Raw genomic sequence first — 18,338 nt, forward strand, 5'->3', positions numbered from 1 at the left:
AACTAATTTCATATGCACCTTCCTTTGAGGTGGGGCTAGAAGACGAAACTCTTAAAAACACTTTCCCACAGTTGCTTCCATATTTAGTACATGGCCTAAAAGCAAGTTCTGCTTTCTAGTTTCCCCCCTTATGAGCACCAAGTGCCACACACTTAAAATGTATTTTGCAGGAGCTATCAGGAACTTCGTTTGTAAAACATAGTTCTGATGACTATTTCTGAAGGTTTCCACCTGTTTCTTGCAGACAATGCTTACACAGATGGGAAATGCAAAAACTCTACTTTGCACTTCTTCACACCAGAAAAAAAAAACATACAAGTAGTTTATATTGCTGCTTTCCTCATACTATCCCTCACCTTATATGCATATTACATCTGGACAAATGTTACACACTACACATATGCTCTATGTGACAGACACGCAGCAGAAAAATTTTGCAGCCTAATACTGACATGCAGCTACAGGAAATCAAATGCATGTGGAAAAAGATGTAACCTTGCATTAGTATTTTAAAAAACCTGCTGAGAGGGAAATAATAAATATATACTCAGATTTTGGAGATACTTTCTGACAAGCAAAAAAATGTTGACAATTATCTCCTTAAAGAGTTCTGTAGTTGCTGTGAAAATAATGGATGGCTGGGAAGTGGACAGGGGGTGGAACAAGTTTATCATGAACCCTGAACAACAGAAAAAAAAATTTCAACGTTATGAAGTTTAGTAGTTTGCGACTACTATTGTGCTGTCAAAAGAAGACTATTAAGTGTTCCAAAGGCTTGCCCTGGGCCTCCAGGCAATGGGGGAAGTTTTAATATTCATGTGAATGTAATGAAACAGTCAACATGTAGTAGGTAAAGGAGAACACTTAAACTTTATTTTAAAAAGATGAAAGTTTAAACTGGTATGACCAGAGGACCAATTTCCATGCTTGTTCTCACACAAACACATTCACCTTTGAACTGATGAAACTTTAAATGAACATTCTACCTGTATAAACCATGCTTACAACATTTTAACAATCAGGAAAGAAAAGGGAAATAAATCCCAGAGGAAAGACGAATGAGGTAAGGTTGAACAACTTTAAATTAGCAAGACAAATAATTAATTTATTTCTATTAATCAAGTCAGATAATTCTCTCTTCTTCTGTCTTGAAGTACCTCTTATATTCGGTAAGAAGCTTCAAAACCTTGCTCATATCATGCTTAGTTTGACGTACATGTGAAATCTAACATACAGCATTAATAAAATCAAATTATACTTCTCATTAAACTAACTTTTGCACACATTGCTCTGAGCAATATCAAAAAGCCTATTTTGTAAAGCTACAGAAATTATGTTAATAATAAATGCTGGCATTTTCAAATGAAGACCCTCAGGTTACAATTTTCTAGTTAATAACAAACATAATTCTGAACAAGTTAGATGAGATTTCAATATTCCATGTCGTGACATATACAGGCTTCCTTTTAAGGCTGCAGCCAGTTTAATTTATCATAAGATTAATAAAGCTAATAAATGATATGTCAGGCTTTTCCTGCCTCAGCTGCAATTTGTGTTAGATGCTCAGCTCTCACAGTGAACAAGGGGGCCTACTTGAACAGATGTCTACAAGGAACAGAAAGGGATATATATAGATCTCTGCTATGTACAAACAGTTAGAAGAAATATGGATGTACACAGTGATATTTATATGTGAGAGCAGAAACACTTAGACTCTGATCTAAAACTCATTGAGCACAGCAAAAAAATCTCCCTCAGGCGTGTCTGACTTATTAATCAAGACCTTAGACAAATTTTAACAGTATAAATCCTGGGTATCTAAACAGTTGCCTAAACATATTCTACATGTAAAATGGAAGCCATTGACTAACCCAAGGCCCTACCATACACAGAGGAAAAATAAAAATGGAAATCCATCTTAAAACTATGATGGTGGATAGAATTCTAGTAACTAAGCTTTGATCATAGACTTTCCAGAAGTACTTCTAATTTCCTGCAGTTAAAAGTGTGAATTTCCCAACTTCACTGCTAACATTTTCAGATTAAAACGTCTTCTTCAGCTTTTCATCCAGGTTGAGATATTGGTTTGTTTTGCTTTTGGTTTTCCACAGTATGAATCAATGCTTTCCTCTTAAGAGTAATGGAGAAATAATTCTATTTTCAGTTCAGATTTGCTGAAAAATGCCTTCAAAAGGATGGAAGAGAAGATGGGCATAAGGATCATGGTGCTCTTTAGCACATTGGGTTTTAGCTTCTTCATTTGCTATAATTTTAAATAACTTTATATTATGTTCTTGTTAACTAGCTTCCGCACACCACAGAGTCATACTTCAATTTGATTTACTAGGATTTTTTAAATGCTGCTTTTGGTAATTTCTTTGATATAAGCTCTTAAATGAGAGCTTTCCATCTTTCTTGTAAGGAAGTTTTAGGGTTTACAGGTTTTCTGCCATATTGCACAATCACAAATGATTTTTTTTAAAAAAACCCACCCTTAAATAGAATTAATATTTTTTGGAAGAACATAAAGCCTGTCATTGCTACTTCCTTATACATATACTTTTTACTTTTGGCCTTATAAGAAGATTTTTCCAGAATGCTCTGACATTACAGTCTGATGTGGTGATGTGATTCACTTCTCACTAATTGCAATCTCTTAAAGCTTTCTGGAAAAACAGTGTCTTGATGAAAGAACTTATCTGATGTACCCTAGAGGATCATCCAGTCATTGTACCAAAGATTTTCAGTATCTGCATTGTACTACTTGAAAAGTGGATACTCCAGCCTTTAGATATCACTTGCCTTAAACACATATTTTTAATCGTATTTTGTAGCTTGTATCTATGCCTTTGTCCTCTATGATCAAAACTTCCATTCTTCCACCTGAAGGTTATTTTGTTTGAATAACCACAAAACAAACAACCCTTTCAATTGCATTCTCTGTGCTTTGCTATGGCAAAAGTTCTAATTAATGCACTGATTTCTTTTCCTCTTTTCTACTGTTGGCCAGGGGCACAACAGCTTGGCAATATTTTACATATCTGCACCCTCTCAATTCATAACACTGAGGGCTATGGGCTGGTCCTGCATTACTCTGGGCAGGTAAAAAATCTTAGCATAGTGCCTCATTTACCCTGTATAGAAAATTAAGGTCAGTCTCTACAAAGTTATCTTTATTATCAGTGTATAAAGTGATCTCAGTAAAATTTAAGGGAACACATTTATGGTAAAATGTTATTTTTTTTCTGGTGAACTGCTGGTTTCCTGAAACTAGAAACATATCTATTTGTTCCCTTTCAAAAACAGATGTCCTGCTTTAATTCTAAATTATCTGCTGCTTTATAGAAACTTAAACTACTAGGACATGCAATCCAAAAGGACTGGGGAGGTTAATAAAGGTCTCCCCCTTCTTCCTCAGTGGAGGGTGTATAATGACAGCATATCTACCCAGTGATCTACTCACCCATGATAAGAAAAGGAAAAGAACGATTTCTAACTGCATGTGTTAGATCTTGAGTCATGCAACTGCTGAGAAACGCCCAACTGTAACCTGGGTGGAGTACACGTCTCCTCTTCCCAATATAAAATTAAAAGCTTCTGGAAGAAAGCAGGCAGAATGTAGGGCTGGAATTCAGGGAAATGATTCTGCTGCACATTCATTTCATCTGACAGAAAACAAATTAGGAAGTTTAACTTATTTCCACCTCCTCTTTGCACAAACTTTGTATCTCTCTAACATTAGAACACACACTGTTAATCGAGTCTGCATCTGCTGTAGCATTTCCCTCACCACATTTCTTCCCTATGAATATGTGATGGCCTCCACCCATCCCACTGGAACACAATCCTTATGCTCCTGAACAGAGACCAAAAACTTCACAGATACCACTCAAGATTTTCTGGGATTTCTGTTATTTTCTCTTTGCTTTCTAGAGGTGTGCTGTACTTTTCTCCACTGTTCCTCTTACAGGCAGTGCCAGGTGAGCTTAGGAGAGCTGCAAAATACTGCCATTCAGCTGTCTTAGCCTTTTTCAGGGTACTTTGAGAGGACAGGAGAAAATCTAGAGACAGAGCAAACAAAGGCTACTTTCTACAAGGAGGATAGATATTTTCTACAGTATCTTAACAAATACGTTGGTTATGTATTTAATAAGAGCAAAATAAGTGTGAAACCACTAGTGTGTTCAGGGTGTGACCATGTTACTGGTAGGTCACATATAGAAATGAAAATATACTTTCTGACAACAAAATGTACCAACCAATATTACTCCTTTAATACATTCAGAATGTTCAGCACCAAGTGCTGATTTAAAATTTATTTTGGGATAAATTTTAAAAAATAATTTCCAATGAATCCTTTGAAATTACATCTTTCCTTGGCACCATAATGATACCAAAAATTAAAAGGAGCAACTGAAAATAAAGTCAGCAAAGACAATATGCAGTATTGGAAACTCAGACTCCCAAGCTTCTCAGCTAATAACTCCTCAACTATTTAATAACTATGTGCATGATTTCACAAATGATGTTTGCCAAATTTTGATATATTTTCATGTGCCTGGCCAAAAATTAAGCTCTGACCTCACCAAAGACTGGTAAATTTAGGCAGCTTGTCAATGAATTAATTTGGGTTTTTTAAAATTACATGAGCAGAACAATGCACTATTCCCTAAATGCATTCTTAAATTTGGCTGAGCTGTCTCAGCTGGAATTTTTCAAAGCAATTACCCCTTAAAGCATTGAAGCATATTTGCTGTGCAAAACACGGTGGTAATTTAAAATGCTACCATCCTTCTGCTATAATTATTTATCTCCAGCAGTGTTGGAAGAACAAAAAGTGTGATTTCTTGGCTGCTTTGGAGCAAAATCTGGAGTTTTAATACAAATTGCCTATAAACACAAGACTAAACTGAACTACCTGGTGACCTCTTTAATCTGAAGTAACAGAAGGAGGCGATGGTGTCATCTTCACCTTTTTTCGCTACACTTCACTGTGAGTGCTTTAGATATACAGAAAAAAAATGTTAAAAGCATTGTTTCGGCAAAGTTGTAGGTACTGAAAACAGGATATTAAATCAAGAGAGAGTTCTATTTGCACATGGCTTACAGTACTCAACGTGTCTCTTTAACTTGGAGACATCAAGGCTTCCAAGGCTGCATTGAATTTTCTGACACTTTTTTAACTTTAGATGGAAACGTCTCGATTATTTTTTTCCTCCCCAACGTTTCAAAGAATTTAACCTGTTATAGAATCAGTCCTACTCCGCGAATAAAATCTAAGTACCCTCCAAGTCAACCTTTTCCAAAGGTACGAAGTGACAAAAAAATGCCATGAAAGCATTTCGCTGCCTTGCACGTTATAGATGATGTAGAGTCACTTAAGAGAGCGGGGAATGAAACACAATTGTGTCTGAAAACCAGAGAGCGCCTGACAGCGCTGTCCAGCCGAGAGCGCCCGGCCCGACTGGGGCGGCCCGGGAGCGGCCGCGGGAGGGGAACGCAGGGGCCGGGCTGGGCCGGGCCGGGCCAGGCTGAGCTGGGCTGTTCGGTCCGGCCGGGGTTTGCCCGGGGGATGAGGGCAGGGCAGCGGCTGCCTCTGTCCGGCCCGGGGGCGGAGGGCGGCGCTGCGAGCACGGCGGGGCGGCCCCACTTCCCCCAGGCAGCGCTGGGCCCCGCCGAGCCGGGCCGGGCCCTCAGAGCCGCCCCGGGCCCTCAGAGCCGCCCCGCGCCCTCAGAGCCGCCCCGCGCCTCCTCGCAGCCTCCGGAGCCGCCGCCCGCCCGCCGAGGTAAAGCGGGAGGGAGGGATTAGCCGGACCCCCGAGGGCTCCCGGCGCCAGGCCGGCAGCCGGCGGGGCGGGCTGTGAGGGGTCCCGCTGGCCGCGGTGGGGTGCCCGGCCGGCCAAGGGCGCAGCTGGGTTGGGAGGTGCGGCGACCCCCGCCCTGGGCAGCGGCCGGGAGCCCGCAGAGGGAACAGCCCCGCACACCGCGCTGCCCCTCGGGACAGAGACCTGCCGGCGGCACGCGTGGCCTCAGGGGCTGACGGGGCACCGCGGGGTTTCGCGCTGCGGTGCTGGGTCCCGGGAATGGTTCTTCTCCTCGGCGGGGTTAAACTGGGGCAGACCTTCCCTGCGTCCAGTCCCTGGGGGAAGCGATAGGGGGTTGGTCATTGCTAGGTCATTGCCAAAGCTTCCCTGCAGCCTCACGAGGCCGGCGGGGATCCCGAGGGATGCGCAGTGCCCTGCTTCCAGATCAGTCTTAGGAGAGTGAAGGCGGGAGGGAGAAAACTGCGGACCAAGCGGGCAGAGAATGCACCCTGTGAATGCGCTATTCGATCTTCAGCTAAGCGAGTAGACGGTGGTGTGGTTGTGGCCAAACAGCCAGTACAGACTTCTAAGGAACACAGTTTACATCTCTCTGCTGGTGGTGCCTTTGGCAACGTGCATTAGGGAAAAACTCTCAGTGTCGCCTGACTCAGAGTGTCCATCCAGCTTGATACCCTCAGCTGAATGCCACGGAGAAGTAACTGAAAGGCAATCTCCACAAGCTTGTGGTGGTTTTTCAATCCCTCGTGCACTAAAAGAGGAGTTATTAAATCCATTCATTATCACACTGGGAAGAGGTATCCAGTAGGGTCTTTTAGGCAGCATACAATCCAGTCTGTCTTAACTGTCATTAAAATTTTGTTGCAGGAATACAGCCTACAAATAAAATAAGCAGGGTTCCACCAAGATCACTAAGCTAGCAGCTTAACTTTTTGAAGTCACTTCCTGCCCGAGATGACTCTGATTGTGTGAATAATTTGGCTCCAGTCTGTCTCTCCCTCTCAGAACTCTGGTTTGCAGAATTTTGGCAGTGTTTTTTCCTCTTTGGTTCTAGTTCCTCTTTATGAATTACATGACATGCGTGTTTTGTCCACAAAACATCTCTTCCAAACCTGCATCCATCTTATTTCACATGTGAAATTTGTTGATTTTACTGTTACTCGACTACCCTACTGCTGCACAGCAGTGATGTAAATGTAGTCAGGGCTTGATGTAGTCCATCTGTGTCATTAGGGCCAAATAGGTGAGTCCCGGTGCTCTAGGGAGCTGTACTAGTGACCTGTTCCAACTGTGCAGTCTCCTAATCATTTGTCTTCACTAAATCTACAGGGCTTTTTTGGTTTTTTGTTTTGTTTTGTTTTGTTTTTTTGTTACTTTGTTAAATGAATTTAGATTAAAATTTGATGTCTGAAACAGAATGTTTAACTTTTTACTGAACCTCTTAGGTTGTTTTCCCCTGTGAGCTTTCTAAGGAGACTATTACATTTAATTGTACTTAATGCTTTCTGCAAGCATTGCTTAAAAATGGAGATAATTTGGTTTGAAATATGGCTTACAAATGTCTTTGGAAAGTTGAATCAATGGAGCATTACCAAAAACTGAGTGGTTCTTGTTTTATTCTCAGAAAATTCTGGTCCATCTGGGAACACATAACTGGAAAAACGTACTAACTCTGAAAGGAACATTTAATCATTCCCTGTGTCTTTTCTTTCATTTTTTAAATACCTCCTGTAGGTATTACAAACTATTCTATGAGGCAGGTTATATTGGGAGGAAAAAATATTGATGATTCAAGGTAATTATTGAATAAATTGTGTTTTAATTGTTCATGCTGGAACTTGTGGTTGTCAGCGTGTAGTATCTTCAAGCAGGGTATGATGCTTTTGAAGTGCTGGTTTATTTTGTTATCAAGAGTATTTGTTACAGCAAAGTTTGATTTTTTACAGATCAACTGTCACTATAGCTGGACAGTGTCTAGTAGATATAGTAGATGGCATAACCGATGTACCTGTAAATCAGGTGTAGCCTTGATCTTTTTTGTAATTTATAAAGAGACTTATGCATTTAGTAGGGTTACAATTTGCACAAAAGTGGCAACAGTATGACCAGACGGGCCTGTTGGATGTAACAATTTAACTCCTGAGCCCCATGATTTCTTACAGGTTAAAAGATTTACCCAACCCACTAAGAATTTCCTTTTGCTGTGTTTTACCTTTCCTGTTAAAAGAAATGTATTTAAGCAATAAGAGGAAGTAGAGGCAGAAAGGTTTCCTTCTCTTGCTCTTCCCTAAGTGGTGAAGAGAGAGCTAAGAGCTTGGGCAAGCTGTCCATGGAGGGATCACCTATTGCATCCCTTTGGCCCTGCAAGAAGTGTGAGAAAACCACCAGTCTGCAGTGCTGCAGATGAGAGAAGGGGTTGCCTTGTTCAAAAGAGGACCTGTCTTTCTTGCAGATTCATGAACATCTGACCATTGATAAGATGATCTGGAAACATGGATTTTCTTAAAAGCATGCTTCAGTTCAGAGGTTGTTTTACAGGAATGTAACTGAATTTTGTTTTCCTGTATATTGTTAAGATATCAAGGCCCTTATCCTTTCCTGCTCTCTTCACAAACTACATGGGTTTTCCTTTCTCACAGACCATTTTTAATTTCTTTAGTTGTAGTATATCTTGATTGTTTTGGTGGAGGTCTGACCTGTTCTGATGATGATTTCACATGGTCAGGTGCTGATTGGGGTTAAAGCAAAAACAAGACCTCTTATTTGCCTGCAGCAATATGGAAGCTTTAGCTTATTTCCTTTGGAAGGTCTCTAGTGACAATGGTATCTTGTATCCATACAGACCTTCCAAAGAGCTCCTTGGGCTTTAGAGGCAGGACTTTTCTCATCCAGCTGCAGACATGAGCATTTGAGTCACCCGAGGTTCTGAGTCACCTTTACAGTCTCTTACACAGAGAGATAGATACTGCTAAACCTTGCTTCGGTGGCTGTTTTAGACAGCAGCCACGAATCCTCCTCTGTAAAATTGTCTTCTTTTCCCTTCATTGTCTTAAAAAAGCTTGGGACAACCAGGTCAGATGCAGATATCATAGAAATGTTGTCATATGTATTTCCATTATTAGGAATGATCCATGGCTCTTGGAAAAACAGGCATTTGGGGCATTTCCTTATTGTCCAGCCTATTGATCCACAGCTACCCCAGGTATTACCAGTAGAGCTGCCAGTGTAGAAGATATGTTATGCTGTGAAAGAAAGAAACTGGGTGCTATATTCTTCTCAAGTTTCTGTAGGAGGTGTTTAAGCATTTACAGCAGCATATATGAGTTCATGTTCCTCACACCCCTCAGTTTCCATTTGTAGTGCTGCTTCTGGGTTTTGAATGAAAAGGAAGCACAGATTACTTTGATCTGACTTAAAATTTTACTGTGGGAATTCACAAACTAGTTTGGTAATGATAGTTCAAAAAGTTTAGGCCTGTCATTAGTTTCAAAGACTTTCTTCCAATAAAGTGACCTTTTAGATTTATGGCTGGCTAACTGCTCTCATATTTTTTTTGCTGCCAGGAGCTACGCCAGCCTGCACACAGCTCTGTTTCTTCTTGTTGAACATTGATTCAGCATGCTATGAATTTAGGCTCAAATAAATAAGGGCTACAGTCATTAGAAGTATTAGCAGTATTTTGGGGACTAGATGTATTATAAATCCAAGAAGGAGAACAACATTCAGTGTACATACAAAATGAATTTTTCTCTGCTGCTCTGTTTAGAAATGCTAACAAAACCACATCTGATAGAAGTTTTGCACTGGATACATCTCAGTGCATTTCCATTTTTACTTTCACTTTGTATTTGCTTGTAATATAAAGTGGTGGATGTAAAAGTGTGGCATGTGATGTCGGTATCAAAGGATAAAACCCTCTGTCTGCTATCAGTGATGAGCAGACCCTGCATGGTTGATGTCTCTACCAACGGAAAATTCTCAGTTGTCCTCAGACAATCCAACGGATTAAACAAACATTTTGGTGAAAATCTTTTCATTGTAGCTACACCTGTCAGGGTGAGTGGAGATGGAAGGGGAGAAAATCTGCCTTTAGTAGCATTGCTGGTCCATCAGGCATAGAGAGAATCACAAGGAGCTGAAATTAATGAGTATGCTGATACTTATTAGATGCTTTTGCTGACAAAAATTAAAAATTACCTTCAGAGTCCCCAGTTTTAGGCAAAATGATGTGTCTGCCTCAAAGGCAACTCACCAGAAAAGTTAGGAAGCTCAGCAGAGAGGTTGTTTAAACTGTTGGCATCAAGTCCATGTTGGCAGCAATGAAAAGAGGCTCCTTGGTGGCCTTAGTTGATCCATACTCTCACTGGCTCTTCAAGTAACCCAGACTGCAGACACATAATTACTTTACTTTTGCATCTGAGCAAGATTTTGATGTACTTTTGAAGATTTTTCCAGTATTTTCTAACTGTACTGGAAGGCCCTATTCCCTCACTTGCTATGGGGATTTCACTGAAGCACAGAAATAAGAAGGATTATCAGCCCAAAATGAATTTTTGAAAGGTGATGTGGTTCTTCTGTCTGATTGCAAATTTACAAAACAAAACAAAAACCCAGTCAAATATATATTACTGTTCTCTCTGCTTTTTGATGAAATAGTGTATTTGAAATATGTACTGTACATGTTCCTTGGAGGACATAAATATCTGAGTCAACCTTGACCAAGCAAGAACAGGTGCCAAAAACATGAACACACAGAACATTCCCAAACACTTGTTGTGGTTACAGCTTAGGTTTGTACTTTGGTGACCATATCCTCATGACTGACAGAAAGGTGACAGACCTAATGTTTGAGAGAGCAAATACGAATGAGCCAGTAGTTTTAGATGCCAGTTCTAGGAAGGAATTCATAAACTTAATTGCAGTTCTGTCCCATGGGGTTCACGTTCTTACATGAAATCCAGCAGAGCCTTTCATATATGTCATTAGATTAGCCCCTTTTGTCTCCCCCATGTCATGATGGAGTTGCTGTGACCAGATCAGGACTGTTCCATCCCTCCTCCACTTCTAAAGGAAAAAAGAGAGGGGGGCAGTGATATTTCCTTCTCATGGAAAACCTTAGAGAAATGGAAGAATGGAAATGTCACAAGGTTCTTCTCCTTTTGGTGCATTTTCTTCTCACGGCTGTTACTTTGTGCAGTTCAGGAATCTCTGGATTGTGACAAAGCAAGCACTGCCATACCAATACAGCATCCTGTCTGTGGTGACTCCAAGCTTCCACTTGCCTTACAGATCTTCATCTGAAACCTACTGCTTAGAGCTGCATGTAATTACTGCATTGTATAGACTGAAAGAAGCAAATTTGCTAGGTGAGAAGTTAACAGTGGGCTTTGGAATTGTACCTGACACTTCAGTCAGTAGTAAAACTGAGATTTTTTTTTTAAATATTAATTTAATTTTTCTATTACTCCCTATGTTACTGAGCATGGTAGTGTGGTGAAATATCTATAAATTCATATTAAAGCATTACTTTATTTGATTTTAGTATATGAACTGTGTACAAAACAAATGGATTCAATAACATTTTTACAGATTTATCCTTTTATTTCACTTTTACTGTTAGAGCATTTTATGTTAGGGTCTTTTCAGTGTTCCTTTCCCATACCATGTGTGCCATCCCTTAAGCATTTCTGGTAGTAATAACATGTGATTATAAGAAAGAAGATGGTGATTTAGAGCTTTTGCCAGTGATAGGTCATAGGAATAAGTTATTTGTATGGGGAGACAGTTGTGTCATGAACCCTTGTAGCATATCTTGTGCTTATCTAGTGGCCCACTGTGGGAGGAAGTGAGTGTTGGAAAAGCTGAGCCATTGCCTATCCAAGGTGTAGCTCCTGCACTCAGATTTGGTACTGTAACTTTTCATTCCTTTTTTTCTCTTCCTAAGTTTATGCTATTATTTTTACTAATAATAAAAAAGTGTGGAAACACTTTAAACATATTTTGATTCTATAAGGAATTGAGGAAAGGAAGAATTTTTCCCTCATTTTACACCCCTGTATGCCTTCCTCTCCCATCTGTGGGCTTCCTTGTCTACTGTTTATTACTTTTTAGACAATCTATTAATGTGGGATCAATCTACTTCATGGACTGTGAACTAAACATCAAAATTGAATTATTGGACTTTGCTGGCAATTGTTTAAAGTACAAGACAGTCTCTTGTCATCTAAGTTCTGGACAGCAGTGTTGGGTAACAGGGAAAAAAAACAGGAAGGAAAACATTGCACCAACAAGCTACAGATTATGGGAAGGAATATGGAAACTGTAAATTTTGGCTACTCAGGGTTACATTACTCTTTTGCTATTCTGCACTGCCATCGTGGCAAGGGAGTGGGAGGAACCTAAAACTGAGGTTCTGATACTGAGTTCTGATGACTTGTAGGTCTGTAGAGCTGAAGAAGACACATTATAAACCCAAAATGGATGAGGCTGGGTAAGCTGGTGGTTCATGAGCTCAGGGGACACACTTCCACCCAGCTTTTTGCCTTTTCCAGGAGAGGATATGTTGTCGAAATAGAAATACCATTCCTGTGTGCCATTAATCTGGCACAGAAAAGGGAATTGTTTCTTTTACCATTCTGTGTGAAGACATAGGGCATGTCTCCTCCTACCCTTTTATTCTGTGCAGTTTGTTCTGCCTGTATTGCTCATGAGGAGAAAGTCCCCAGAATGGACCATTCTGCAGTAAATAATTCTGTGGCAAAAGAAAAAGATGACCAAAACTGTAGCTGTATTTCTATAATGTTCTTAGACCCACAAGCCAGACTGAAGCATGTGCACTGATGTGAGGATACTGTAAAAAAATGAACAGAAGTGGCACTGTTTTGATTCCCATAGAAACAGTCCCCTTTGGGAGCTGACAGGAAGGTACAAAGTGCAGTTCTGGTACACAAAAATTGCTCCCAAGCTTTCTCCTCCTTGTATATGTGCTTTACACTGGGTTGGGTTTTTTCCCCATCTTTCATAAGGTGCTTTTAACTCACAGTTCCCCATCTGCTCAAGTATATTTGGAATACATTTTCTGGGGCCCAGGATCCAGACTGTGTGTGTGCCTGTGAGTTACTGTGGAGAGGATCTTAGTGAGGAGTCTCATACCCAGCCTGTGTGCCGTATCTCTCTACACGCCTTTACTGCAGCCATAGGTTAAATGTTCCTCCTATCCTCTTTCAGAACAAGAGCCCTTTGCTAACCCCCTCCTCTGGCCTTGAGTAACTTCTTCCTGAAATGCTGTGAGTAAGCTGTTAGGTAGTCCCTCATTCCTTCCAGCTTCACTTAAATGAGCCTCAGTGATCATTCAATAATCTTGCCAGCCTGCCTCACCCTCAGAACAGGACCCACAGCTGCTTCTCCCAGACACACTCTTGGCAAGGGTGTTAAAGAAGAAAGTATGTATTTGGGGCAGTGCATGGGGGGAGAGGGGAAGGCTGGGGATGGTGGTGGATCCATCACAGAGGCGATGGATGTTGAGGCAGCAGCATCTGGAGGATGGCCTCACACTCAACGTCCTGTGCTGCTTTACAAAAACATCTTAAATGTCTGTCTTCTCTCCCCCTGTCCCCACCCTGCTCAGCCCCTCTGTCACTCTCTCTGAAAGTGGAGTACACAAATATCGCTGAAAAAGATGGTGGAGTTCCTGTAGTGTTTAAATTATTATTATCATCTTGGCAAAACAAGTAAAAAATACAACTGCTCTCATAATTTAAGTGAAATTGTGTAGTTTTCATGTCTATGAAATCTGGGAATTTTGGACTAATAAAGACTTTTTCCAAAATCTGTCCTCACTGCAGGTTTGTTCCTGTAAAACGTGACATAACTGTATTTCCAAAATGGCAAAAAAGTGAACAAACTTTCAAGAGGTTTAATTGTATAAATGGCATAGTTAAAATTTCTGTGAAACATGAGTGGGATCTGTGAGTTTGGGGTGCTTCTATCTAACAGTGTTTGTGTTTACCTCTGGGTGGGTGATTCTGAAATTAGTAGAATATGAACTCTAGTACCCCATGTTAACATTAGAGTAGGATTCTCTCTTGATTGTATTTATCTGCCACTTTCATTTTAATCCAGAGCTAGATGTCACTCATTTTTGAACTAATAAGGATACTTTCCAGTTGTACAGTTTTCCTGAAGCTACTAGTGTTTTAGTGTGTCCCTTTTATTCCCTCATGAATAGAGTTATTGCATGTCACACCATCCCTGAGATAAATATGCAATGTAACTTCAGCTGCAGATAAGCCTACAGTTATTGGCACACCAAATTTCCCAGAAGAATAGTGAATATTAGTAAAAAGCTGCTTTCAGAGTTATCAGTGTGTGAAAGCTTTTTATTGGAAAATACTGTGCTTATCAATGTTAGGTAAGTACAGTGCTGGAAGCAGTCTTACTGCTTTTGATCCATTCTTTTTAAAATATGAGCTAGTGTTAAAACAGAGAGTTACAGAGCCATGTCATGTAAGTAAGAAGGAGGAAAGTCAACATGCTAATTGCCAAATCTGATTGTGATTTTGAAACCTTGGGGTCAGCTATCATTTCTATTGTATCACTCCAAAACTTCAATTTTCATTCTTAGTATCTGCTGGAATTAGTAACTAATTGGATTATTCATCTGGACTGAAGTCTGCAGAGACAGAAGTTCTCTTGTACTTTACTTCAGAAAAGTGGGCCTATATGTCTCTTAAGGATTTTTTACTTGATGTGATGAAATAGCTGGTTAAAGGACTCCCATCCTGCCTCATTTAGGTATATGAGAGACGTGTGTAGAATGAGTTTTTTCTTGACATCTAACTGTAAAATCACTGTGAGGAACATAGATCTGTTTCAGACCTGCAGACCATCTGGCCAGAGTTACCCCCAGCTGTGGCTAGCATTATGTACCTCAGAAGGAGGCAACAAGTCTCTTGCTGAAGATATGGTGTAACCTGCCTATCATGAAAGCTTTACTCTGGTTCCAAATTGGTGGAGCCTTTATTTTAGGCTCCATTAAAACATGAGGTTCATCATCTTTGCCTGAAGCTTTCTGCAATACTAGCACTTCTAGCTACAACTGCATGTAGAGAGAAACAACTCCTCAGCTTGCTTACTCACCAGCTTTGATGAGTTTCGCAGTTACACTGTGCATGTTTCCCTGGAACAGTTACTTAGGCTTTTATTTATTATCCCACTGGTTGTGTGTTGTAAGTCAGGATGAAATAGTGCCTCAGTAACTCTCCCCTAGGTTTTGGTGCATTTTTTTAATGACACTAGTTTCACACCTGTTTTGTGACAATCAGTAACCCTCTTTCCAGCTTTTCACTTTATGGTGGGACTCTGTCACTTTCATCATGCTTCCCTAGTTTCCTTCCTTTTTCTGTCTTTGCTATGGGATGATCTACTTCGCATAGTCTGTAGTACACAAGGGTAAATCTGTGACTCGAGCAATTTATTCACCAGGCTACTGCTGCGTCTCTCTAAAATATTAAAGATGTCTTCATTCCACTCCGGAAAGCATTTAAGCATTAAGCAATAGCAGGAAGTTGCAGTACTGTTAGCAGACATCTGGGTAGTCAAACAGTGTTCATTGTCCTGGTACTCTGATACTTTCACACCGTAGTGCAGAGACTAGGACCTGAAGGTGTGCTTTTGATGTTTCTGTGTGACTTGTCAAAGTATAGTTCATGTATTTTTATCTCTGCTATTTATGTATGTAGCAATTTAAGAACAGCAACAATACTTTGAATGTAATGAATGTGTCTGTAACTGTTCACTAGATCACTAAGTGGGCTGGTTCCCAATACTGTTTATATCAGAATCTACTGTAAAACTTTATTTTCTGACATCATGCTGTTCCTCATTCCTTTTTTGTTGTGGCCCTTTGGTTGGTTAAGCTGCATCAACTCTACTGAGACTGAGTTGCAGAGATGATAATGTTGGTGTTTCCTGTTCAGTGTTTCACAAGGGCTTTGAGCTTGTTTTCTAACTTCTCCAGTGCAGAAGCCTTTTTATTATGTGGCTTAGACCACTCTTCCTGTGAACAGGGACTAGCTTTGGGTATTTCTCAGAACTATCAGATACTAAAGTACTAACTGTTAAAATTCTGTTTGGTATTATACCATATCTGAGGTTTTTTGACCACTGTATGGTCACTTCTTCAGATTTCATTGTATATTTAAATAATAGGTCGTTCTTGGTATGGTTTCCTCTTCTTTTTTCTTTTTTTTTTTTAAGCTGGGTGATTTTTTTTTCTTAAGCAGTATACATTTTGTACCACTGTTCTACTCCTCATTTGTTAGTTTCCTGCTGAATGTTAAAGATTATATCAAACAATTCAATTTCCTATCTAAATTGGGAAGGTAAAATAATTAAAACAATTAATAGATCCAGTGGTTCTGGAGGACTTCTGGTAAATGGTGCGATGAATTAATGAATCGACCCTATGTGTTACATAAACCTCTGAGGGCTTAATATATATACACTAAAAGCGAGACTCATTGGTGGTTAGAATAGGAAGTTGAAGAGAAAATGTCACGGTCTCTTAGATATACAGTACAAGAAAAGTAGGAGTCTTAAATAAAATATTTTTTTTTTTAAAAAGAGGTTTTTATGAGAGCTTAATGAAGATTTGAGAATGTGAAAATGGGGGAAATAAAAAACAAGGAGTATTTTAACTGTGCTGCTTCAAAAAGTGGTCTATAAGGCATCAGTTTGAAAATCAATCACTTTAAAAAGCAATCAATTTAAAAATATGTTACATTTCACATATATGGCTTCCCACAAGGCCCTTCTTAGCTTGTTTATTTGTGACAACTGCAATTTCCTCATATTATTTTAATTCTGTTTTTTTTTTTCTCTGCTTAAAAACTCATGCACAGTCTGGGAAACTTATTGTTAAAGTACAGTTCTGTTTGGTTTGGGATTTTTTCTGTTTGGTTTATTGTAGTCAGTAGTGATTTTTAAGAGTTCCTAGTATTAGCACAACATAAAGAAAAACCTGACAGAAAGTTACAGTAGAGCAGGACTGAGTATGAACCTCAATATTCTTCTGGGCACTTTGGTAAATATTTTCCTGTTTTTCGTTAATAAGAGCTCATACACCTACACATTTCACCTTGAATTTCTGTTTTGAATAAGTTCAAGGCTATTTATAAAATTCAGAAAAATTTGCTGACCCAGAAGGCAGCAACATCTAACAGGATAATTTCCAAATTTACAAGTTTTTTAATCTGATTATTTCTATTGTGGCAATCAAATAAAAGAAATGGATGTAAGTGGCAAGAAGTCAAAGAAGAGAAGAGTGAATGGACAGTCTTTTGCAATTCCATATTATGGGGATTCGTATTGCTATCTTAAGTTTTTCTAGCTCTTGGCAAGATCTTTGGTGGAAATGTAGAGTTTTTATACCAATTTAAGAGATCACTCAGTGTGTTTTAACATAAAAAATTCCAGCATATTTGCTGATTATAATAATAATATTGTCTTCCTAAACCAAATCAAGAAAAATTCAAGAGAAAATAAAATACCAGTAGAAGCAGTGGCTTGGTGACAACATGACTTTATCTTTCTGTTATTGTTGTTAATTACTGAGAAGACAGTCCTTAGGCTTGTTTTTTTCTATTTTAGACAGTTCTTACTACTCCTTGTGAAAAGAAGTTGCAACTGGTTGAAACTCGAGTAATTTTTTTATCTTTTTTATATTTCTATTATGTAAAAAATATAGTAAAGTCGGATTTCAGTTTGTCAAAAGAACTTGTATGAAGATCTTTTCCTGAAAGTTGATATAGCTGTTTTTTTTAAAAAAATCTACCAAAAACATACAAATAACTGGAACTGATAAGATTTCCTTAGAAGATATTTTGATCTCCTAAATCAGAAAACAGGAAAACATAAAATTATTCAGTATTATTTAAACACTGATGAGATACTTGTCAGTATGAGCTGCTGCTCCATTTTTTGTCACATAACAAATGTATCTTCACACTGCCTGATCAAATAAGTGCCATTTTATCTAGCCTTTCTGTGAAAATTGATTCTCCAAGTGCCAGGTGTGTAGGAAGCTACACAGCTGTTGATCCAAATAAATGAATTAAGATTTAGTAATCATATGCCACCCAGCATACAGCTGAGTCTACAGAAACAGAATGTTGTGTACAAGGCTCTGTATAAGAAGCATGATACAGACAGGGAGAGTGAGCCATCCGGCGTGGGTTTGTCAGCTGGAAAGGAAGCAGATAAGATGACTTTAACTCTCCACTCACTCAGTCCTGTGTGATGTCTGTTCCCGGTTCCTTGGGCAGAGCTGTGCAATCTCCACTGCTGGGCTATAGTTGCCCTCAGCTCTGCCAGCCACATCCTATTAAAATGTCTTTAAGTTCCCTAATCTTTAAGTCTATCTCCAGTTCCCTAATCTTTAAGTCTTTCATTTCTAGGATCTGAGAGAAATGTGAAAGTTGAAAATTCAGTTCTTGGTTGCCTGTGCCTTGTTTAGTT

General features: G+C 39.4%; 2 protein-coding genes across 11 annotated transcripts in view; one reads left to right on the plus strand and one right to left on the minus strand.

The window, feature by feature from the left end:
* The window catches only part of LOC111924121 (uncharacterized), a 36,590-nt gene extending 30,270 nt beyond the window's left edge, over positions 1 to 6,320 (minus strand). Inside the window, exons 1-5 of one of the 10 annotated variants that reach the window (XR_015278940.1) lie at positions 6,009 to 6,320; positions 4,919 to 5,000; positions 3,969 to 4,061; positions 3,464 to 3,597; positions 847 to 2,185 (exon numbers count right to left, since the gene is read on the minus strand). The gene's annotated coding sequence lies outside the window, so the exon portion shown is untranslated. Of the gene's footprint in view, positions 1 to 846; positions 2,186 to 3,463; positions 3,666 to 3,968; positions 4,062 to 4,918; positions 5,001 to 5,107; positions 5,696 to 6,008 lie in introns of those variants that run through there. The other 9 variants (XR_015278931.1, XR_015278933.1, XR_015278937.1 and 6 more) reach the window with 9 other exon arrangements.
* The window catches only part of APBB1IP (amyloid beta precursor protein binding family B member 1 interacting protein), a 64,208-nt gene continuing 51,491 nt past the window's right edge, over positions 5,622 to 18,338 (plus strand). Inside the window, exon 1 of the mRNA XM_086861639.1 lies at positions 5,622 to 5,786. The gene's annotated coding sequence lies outside the window, so the exon portion shown is untranslated. The remainder of the gene's footprint in view (positions 5,787 to 18,338) is intronic.

The sequence above is a fragment of the Cyanistes caeruleus genome, chromosome 1 (assembly GCF_971803275.1).
Source record: "Cyanistes caeruleus chromosome 1, bCyaCae1.hap1.1, whole genome shotgun sequence".
In the NCBI taxonomy this organism is placed as follows: domain Eukaryota; kingdom Metazoa; phylum Chordata; class Aves; order Passeriformes; family Paridae; genus Cyanistes; species Cyanistes caeruleus.